Source organism: Schistocerca gregaria, chromosome 3 (assembly GCF_023897955.1).
Source record: "Schistocerca gregaria isolate iqSchGreg1 chromosome 3, iqSchGreg1.2, whole genome shotgun sequence".
Classification (NCBI taxonomy): Eukaryota; Metazoa; Arthropoda; class Insecta; order Orthoptera; family Acrididae; genus Schistocerca; species Schistocerca gregaria.
In genome coordinates, this window is record NC_064922.1 from 96716787 (window position 1) to 96725430 (window position 8644).

General features: G+C 26.8%; 3 long non-coding RNA genes across 3 annotated transcripts in view; 2 read left to right on the forward strand and 1 right to left on the reverse strand.

Moving 5' to 3' along the window:
- The window catches only part of LOC126356089 (uncharacterized), a 158421-nt gene that overhangs the window by 58690 nt on the left and 91087 nt on the right, over window positions 1-8644 (reverse strand). The gene's annotated exons all lie outside the window — the stretch shown is intronic.
- Window positions 1-8644, forward strand: part of LOC126356090 (uncharacterized) — an 89765-nt gene that overhangs the window by 3445 nt on the left and 77676 nt on the right. The window lies entirely within an intron of this gene.
- The window catches only part of LOC126356091 (uncharacterized), a 39772-nt gene continuing 32160 nt past the window's right edge, over window positions 1033-8644 (forward strand). Inside the window, exon 1 of the long non-coding RNA XR_007565586.1 lies at window positions 1033-1556. This is a non-coding gene — a long non-coding RNA (uncharacterized LOC126356091). The remainder of the gene's footprint in view (window positions 1557-8644) is intronic.

The window sequence follows — 8644 nt, forward strand, 5'->3', positions numbered from 1 at the left end:
ATTTATTATATTATTTAATCTTTCTTTATTTATTAGTGAAAAGAAAGATTAAATAAGAAAGAATATAATACATTTACTGCTATACATGTTCCATATTAATCTTTAATTATATATAATAGAGAAGTTGTTGTGGTCATACATAGGGGCGTTTCTTTTTTTTTTGTTAATGTTTGTGGTTTTTTTCTTTTTTTTCTTTAAATATTTGAATCTTTTATTTTTTCCTGAATTAATAGATTTAAAATTTTCTTATTTTTTATTTTTAAAAGTTTTATTCTTGCTTGTTTATTCACTTTTTCTTTGTATTATATGTAAGTTTTGTTAGACTAAATGTTCTTTTTGCAGTAATTTGATTTAATTATCAAGTGATTTTGGATTTAGCAATTGATTTAGTATCGGCATAATTCGTGCCAGCAGCCGCGGTTATACGATTGATACAAGTGAATATTATTGGTTAAAACAGTTGTTTATATTATTAGGGTTGAAATATAAATTTGTAAGGTGAAATGTTAAACCGAACAATCCTACCAATAAATACAGAAGTACGAGTATTAACAAGAGCATCAGATGTTCTACACTCATGAGCAGTTCCTGCATTAGGGGTTAAAATTGATGCAACGCCAGGTCGGTTAAATCAAGGAACATTCACAATAAATCGACCTGGATTATTCTTTGGACAATGCTCAGAAATCTGTGGAGCAAACCACAGATTTATACCAATTGTAATTGAAAGAACTTCAGTAAATTTATTTATTAAGTGATTATCTAAGATAATTTAAGGAGTTAGTTAAAATAAATAACATTAGAGTGTCAATCTAAAGTAACTAAAAAAAATTAGTACACCTTGAAATTCATCAGATGACTGAAAGTAAGTAATGGTCTCTTAAACCAAATAATAGTAAATTAACGACTACCTCTGATGGGGAAATTATATCCAAATCCCTCAAATATCCCCTCTTATATGATTCTCACTATTCATTATATTTTCAGCTACATTAATCTTGTTTAATCAAATAAACTTCTTCTTATTTAAACCTAACCTTATTAAAAGAGCAGAAAAAGGAACAATTGAAATAAAAAACTTAAATTGAAAATGATAACAAATCTATTCTCAACATTTGACCCATCAACTAACATCTTTAATTTAACATTAAATTGAACTAGAACATTTCTAGGACTATTATTAATCCCATCACTATTTTGACTTACACCATCACGAATTAACATTATCTGAAATAAACTAAATTTAACCTTACATAATGAATTTAAAACACTTCTTGGACCAAAATCATTTAATGGAACAACATTCATTTTCATCTCAATTTTTATTATAATATTATTTAACAATTTCATAGGATTATTCCCTTATATTTTTACTAGAACAAGACATTTAGCATTAACATTTGCAATTGCCCTACCTATATGGCTAAGATTTATATTATTTGGATGAATTAACCATACTAATCATATATTTACACACCTTGTACCACAAGGTACACCGCCTGCATTAATATCATTTATAGTACTAATTGAAGCAATTAGTAATGTTATTCGACCGGGTACATTAGCAGTATGGTTGGCAGCAAATATAATTGCAGGACACTTATTATTAACCTTATTAGGAAACACAGGACCATCTATAGCAATAAACTTAATCTCATTACTAATTATTGGACAAATACTTCTATTAATTCTAGAATCAGCAGTAGCAATAATTCAAGCCTATGTTTTCTCAATTCTAAGAACTCTATATTCTAGAGAAGTATATTAAACCTATGTTAACAACTCACTCAAACCACCCATTCCACTTAGTAGACTATAGACCTTGACCATTAACAGGAGCAATTGGAGCAATAGTCCTAGTATCAGGACTAGCAAAATGATTCCACCTATTTAATATTAACTTATTCATAATTGGATTTGGAATTACCCTACTAACTATAATTCAATGATGACGAGATGTAGTATGAGAAGGAACATATCAAGGATTACATACAGGATTTGTATCAATTGGATTACGATGAGGAATAATTTTATTTATTGCATCAGAGGTATTATTTTTCGTTTCTTTTTTTTGAGCATTCTTTAGAAGAAGATTAGCACCAACAATTGAACTAGGAATACTATGACCTCCAATAGGAATTCAACCCTTTAACCCTATACAAATTCCATTACTTAATACAGCTATTCTTTTAGCATCAGGAGTAACAGTAACATGAGCACATCATAGTTTAATGGAATCTAATCATACTCAAGCACTACAAGGATTATTCTTCACAGTGTTATTAGGACTATACTTTACAATACTTCAAGCATATGAATATTGAGAAGCACCTTTTACCATTGCAGATGCAGTTTATGGATCAACATTCTTTGTTGCAACAGGATTCCATGGTTTACACGTAATTATTGGAACAATCTTTTTATCAACATGTCTACTTCGACACTCAATAAATCAATTTTCACCAAGACGTCACTTTGGATTTGAAGCAGCAGCATGATACTGACACTTCGTAGACGTAGTATGATTATTCTTATATATCTCTATTTATTGATGAGGTAGATAATTGTTTTTCTAGTATAAATAGTACATTTGACTTCCAATCAGAAAGCTTGATATAAATCAAGAAAAACAATTCTAATTCTATCAACAAGAGTTTTCATTAGATTTATTATTCCAATAATTGTTATAATCCTGGCAACAACACTATCAAAAAAATTAATTAATGATCGAGAAAAAAGATCACCATTTGAATGTGGGTTTGATCCAAAAAGATCAGCACGAATACCATTCTCAATACGATTCTTCCTAATCGCAGTAATCTTTTTAATTTTTGATGTAGAAATTGCACTAATTCTACCAATTGTAATTATTTTTAAAACTTCAGACATTATAATCTGAACAGTATCAACAATATTTTTTATTCTAGTTCTATTACGAGGACTATACCATGAATGAAACCAAGGAGCATTACAATGAGCAGAATAAAGGGTTGTAGTTAAATATAACATTTGGGTTGCATTCAAAAAGTATTGATATTATCAATCAACCTTAAATAGAATAAGAAGCGAAATATTGCAGTCAGTTTCGACCTGGAAGATTGGTATGTACTACCCTTATTCTTATTAATTGAAGCCAAAAAGAGGCGTATTACTGTTAATAATATAATTGAACTATAATAGTTCCAATTAAGGAAATGTAAAGCCAATATGAAAGCTGCTAACTTTTTATATTAGCGGTTAAACTCCGTTAACATTTCTAAAATTTATATAGTTTAAATAAAACATTACATTTTCACTGTAAAAATAATATATCTATATTTATAAATACTTAAAAGTAAAAATACTTCCTTAACATCTTCAGTGTCACGCTCTAATTATAAGCTATTTAAGTAAACGAAAAACAATATTACCAAAATAAATATTCAAAAAATAAAAGTTAAAAGATAAATCTTGAAATTAGAATCATATCAACCTTGAATATAACCAATTAAATAAATAAATAATCTATATAAACCTTGACCACCAAGTAATTCACCTCAACCATAATCAAATGACTTAGATGAATAATAACCTATTTTTAAAGGAATATATCTAATAAACTTAGTTGAAAGAAAAGGTATAAATCATATAGAACCAGCAAATCTAACAAAAGAAAGTATACTTAAAGAAAATAAATTATGAGAAAAATCAAAATTAGAAATAAGATAACCTAAATAAGCACCTAAAATAACAACTGTAATAGTTAAAAACTTTAAATAATAAGGTAAAGCAATCACATGAGGAATAGGAAAAATTAATCAAGATAAAAGACTACCACCAAAAACAGCAACAAACAATAGACCAATTATTCCAAATGAAATATAATAACCCTTATCATCAAAAGAAAATCTAGAATAAAAATTATTATCACCAGATATTGAATAATAAAACAAACGAAAAGAATAAGAAGCAGTTAAACCAGTAGAAAAAAAATAAAGAAAAAAATTAAACAATTAATTCATCTTAAACAAACCATCTCAAGAATTAAATCCTTTGAATAAAATGCCGCTAAAAAAGGTATTCCACACAAAGATAAACTAGAAACATTAAAACAAGCTGAAGTTAAAGGTATGAAATTAACAATTGATCCTATAAAACGAATATCCTGAGAATCCTTCAAATTATGAATTATTGAACCTGCACATATAAATAATAATGCCTTAAATAAAGCATGAGCCAATAAATGAAAAAATGCAAGCTTTGGATAACCTATAGCCAAAATTCTTATTATTAAACCAAGTTGTCTTAAAGTAGAAAGAGCAATAATCTTCTTTAAATCAAACTCAAAATTAGCGCCCAATCCAGCCATAAATATAGTTATACAACCAATTAAAAGTAAAAATCAACCACAATTATAAGTATCCAATATTGGTCTAAAACGAATTAATAAATAAACACCAGCAGTAACAAGAGTAGAAGAATGAACTAAAGCAGAAACAGGAGTAGGAGCTGCTATAGCAGCAGGAAGTCATGAAGAGAAAGGAATCTGAGCTCTCTTAGTTATAGCTGCTAAAACAATTAATATAGTAATGAGCTTTATTTCAAAAGAATTAGAAATAAAATCATAATAATAAATATAATTTCAACCACCAAAATTTAACATTCATGCAATAGAAATTAAAATAGCAACATCACCAATACGATTAGAAAGTGCAGTTAATATACCAGCACTATAAGATTTTACATTTTCATAATAAATAACTAAACAATAAGAATCTAAACCTAAACCATCTCAACCTAATAAAATTCTAATTAAATTAGGACTAATAATTAAAAAACCTATAGAAAGAATAAATATTAAAACAATAATAATAAAACGATTTATATTCTTTTCACCAGATATATAATCCTCTCTATAATAAATAACCAAAGAAGAAATATATATAACAAAAGATATAAAAATAAGAGATATTCAATCCAAAATTAAAGTTATAACAACAATAGAACCATTTAAATTGAAAAGCTCTCACTCAACAAAAACTCTATAATCAATTATTAAATAATAAATACCTAAAATAAAAATTATAGTTCTCGAAATAAACAAAGAAAAAAAACTCAAAGAACAAATAGAAAATAAATTCACGGCCTAAGATGAAAAACTTCATATCATTGATTCCACAAAACAATATTTTTCATTAAAATACTTAAGCAAACTAAACAAAGAAATATTCACCCTTTAAACAGAGAATATTTAAAGGCAATCAATGTAAAAGTAAAAGATGATATTCACGAAAATAACCAAGAGAACAAGTATAAACACCAGAATAATAATTCCCATGCTGAGAAAAAGAATATATATACAAAGTATAAACAGCTCTAAAAAAAGATAAAAATATCAAAGCAAAGAATCTAAAAGAAGATCAAGATATAATTCTATTTAATAATCTAATTTCACCTACCAAATTTAAAGAAGGAGGAGCAGCCATATTTGATGATCTTAAAAGAAATCATCATAAAGCCATTCTTGGCATCAAATTAATTATACCCTTGTTAATTAATAATCTTCGTCTACCTAAACGTTCATAAATAATATCAGATAAACAAAATAAACCAGAAGAACATAAACCATGACCAACCATTAGAGAAAGGGAACCTACACAACCTCATCAATTCATAGTCATCAATCCACCAATAACCATTCTTATATGAGCAACAGAAGAATATGCAATTAAAGACTTTAAATCAACCTGACGAAAACAAATAAATCTTACAATAACACCCCCAGATAAACCTAAAGACAATCAAAAATAATTAAACTTTAAACCCAAATAAGAAATAACCTTTATAACACGAAAAATACCATAACCACCTAACTTTAATAAAACACCAGCAAGAATTATTCTACCTGAAATAGGGGCCTCTACATGAGCCTTAGGAAGTCATAAATGAACCAAAAACATAGGTATCTTAACTAAAAAAGCCAAAATTATAAATACATAAAACATAAAATAATAAGAACCAAAATCAACCAATAAAGGAAAATATAAAGTATTAGAAAAATCATAAACCTTAAATAAAACTAATAATAAAGGTAATCTAGCAAGCAAAGTATAAAAAATTAAATAAACACCAGCCTGCAAACGCTCAGGTTGATAACCCCAACCCAAAATTAAAAGTAAAGTAGGAACTAATCTAGCCTCAAAAAAAATATAAAAAGAAAGAAGACTTAATCTAGCAAATGAACAATAAAGCATAATTATTAAAATCAAAACCATAAAAACAAAAAAATTAGAATGATATGAACTTAAATAAACTGAACCTCTAGCAGTGATTATTAAAGAACAAATCCAAAAACTAAGTAAAATTAAACTAAAAGAAAAATAATCAATACCAAAATAATATCTAATTATATTCAAATCAGCATATGAATAAACACAAATTATAAAAACAAAACCCGACAGAAACATTAAAGAATGTTCCAACCATCAACAATTATTTAATAAACAATCATTACCATGAGAACGAATTATTGAAACTAAAATAGAAAGACCTAAAGCACCCTCACAAACAGAAAAAACTAAAAAAATAACAGGAAAAAAATAATCATAATCAAACTCAATAAGAAAAACAATAACTAACATAAATAAAGAAAGAACAATATATTCTAATCTCAAAAGAACCATTAATAAATGTTTACGTTTAGAAGAAAAAACATAAACACCAGCACAATAAATCAATAAAGAAGTAAAAATAGAGAATATAAACATTAGTTTTAATAGTTTAAAAAAAACGCCGGTCTTGTAAACCGGAAATAAGTCCAGCCCCCACTTTTAAAACTTCAGAGGTGGAAAAGCTTCCATCATCGGTTCCCAAAACCGGTATTTTAAATAAACTAACCCTGAAATGATCAAAATAATAATTATATCATTATCAAATGTAATAAATATTAATTTTATTAAATTAAGACACCCAATATCAATAATGCTTTTTATTATCCTTCAAACCTTCCTAGTTGGATTAATAACAGGAACAATAATAGAAAGATATTGATTATCATATATTTTATTTTTAACATTTCTTGGTGGTATACTAGTATTATTTATTTACATTACAAGAATTGCATCAAACGAAATATTTCCGCCTAAATCAATCACTATAATTATTACATTAATAATGTGAGTATTTATCATATTAATATTAATTATTCTAGATATATCTATATTTATAGACTTTTTCAAAAACACCGAAACTATAAATATTGATAATTCAATCAATTATCAAGAAATAACAATATCTTTAGAAAAATTATATAATAGACCAACATTCATTATTACAATAATAATAATAATTCATTTATTTTTAGCACTACTAGCAGTTGTTAAAATCACCAATATTAATCAGGGACCTATTCGTAAAATAAGATAATTACTAATGAATAAACCCTTACGATTAAGACATCCTTTAATTAAAATTATTAATAACTCTTTAATTGACTTACCTGCCCCAACAAATATTTCATTTTGATGAAATTTTGGATCCCTATTAGGGTTATGTTTGGTAATTCAAATCGTAACTGGACTATTTTTAGCTATACATTATACATCAAATATTGAAATAGCATTCAGTAGTGTAGTACACATCTGCCGAGACGTAAATAATGGTTGAATTATCCGAACCTTACACGCAAATGGAGCATCTATATTTTTTATTTGTATTTACTTACATGTAGGACGGGGAATTTACTATGGATCTTATATATATATACATACCTGAATAATTGGTACAGTGATTTTATTTTTAGTTATAGCAACTGCATTTATAGGATATGTCTTACCCTGAGGCCAAATATCTTTTTGAGGTGCAACAGTAATTACTAATTTATTATCAGCAATTCCATACTTAGGAACAGATTTAGTCCAATGAGTATGAGGAGGATTCGCTGTTGATAATGCAACATTAAATCGATTCTTCACATTCCATTTTGTATTACCATTTATTATTGCTGCTATAGCAGCAATTCATTTATTTTTTCTTCACCAAACAGGATCTAATAATCCTCTCGGACTAAATGGAGATATTGAAAAAATTCCATTCCATCCATACTTTACCTTTAAGGATTCTATTACATTTGTAATAATAACATCATTATTAATTATACTATGTTTAATTAATCCTTACCTATTAGGAGATCCAGATAACTTTGTACCTGCCAACCCATTAGTAACACCAGTTCACATTCAACCAGAATGATATTTCCTATTTCCATATGCAATTCTACGATCTATCCCTAATAAGTTAGGAGGTGTTATTGCATTATTTTTATCAATTAGAATCTTAATAATTTTACCATTTTATAGTAAAACACCATTCCGAGGCATTCAATTTTACCCTATTAATCAATTTTTATTCTGAATTATAGTAGTTGTTGTATGCTTACTAACGTGAATTGGTAAACGACCTGTTGAAGAACCTTATATTATAACAGGTCAAATCTTAACAATTATTTTCTTCACATATTTCTTAATTAATGTCCATGTCGCAAACGCATGAGATAAATTAATTAAGGAATAAAGTTAATTAGCTTAGGAAAAGCATATGTTTTGAAAACATAAAATTAGAAGTTTAACTCTTCTATTAACTTTTCTCAAAAAATTTCACTAAACAA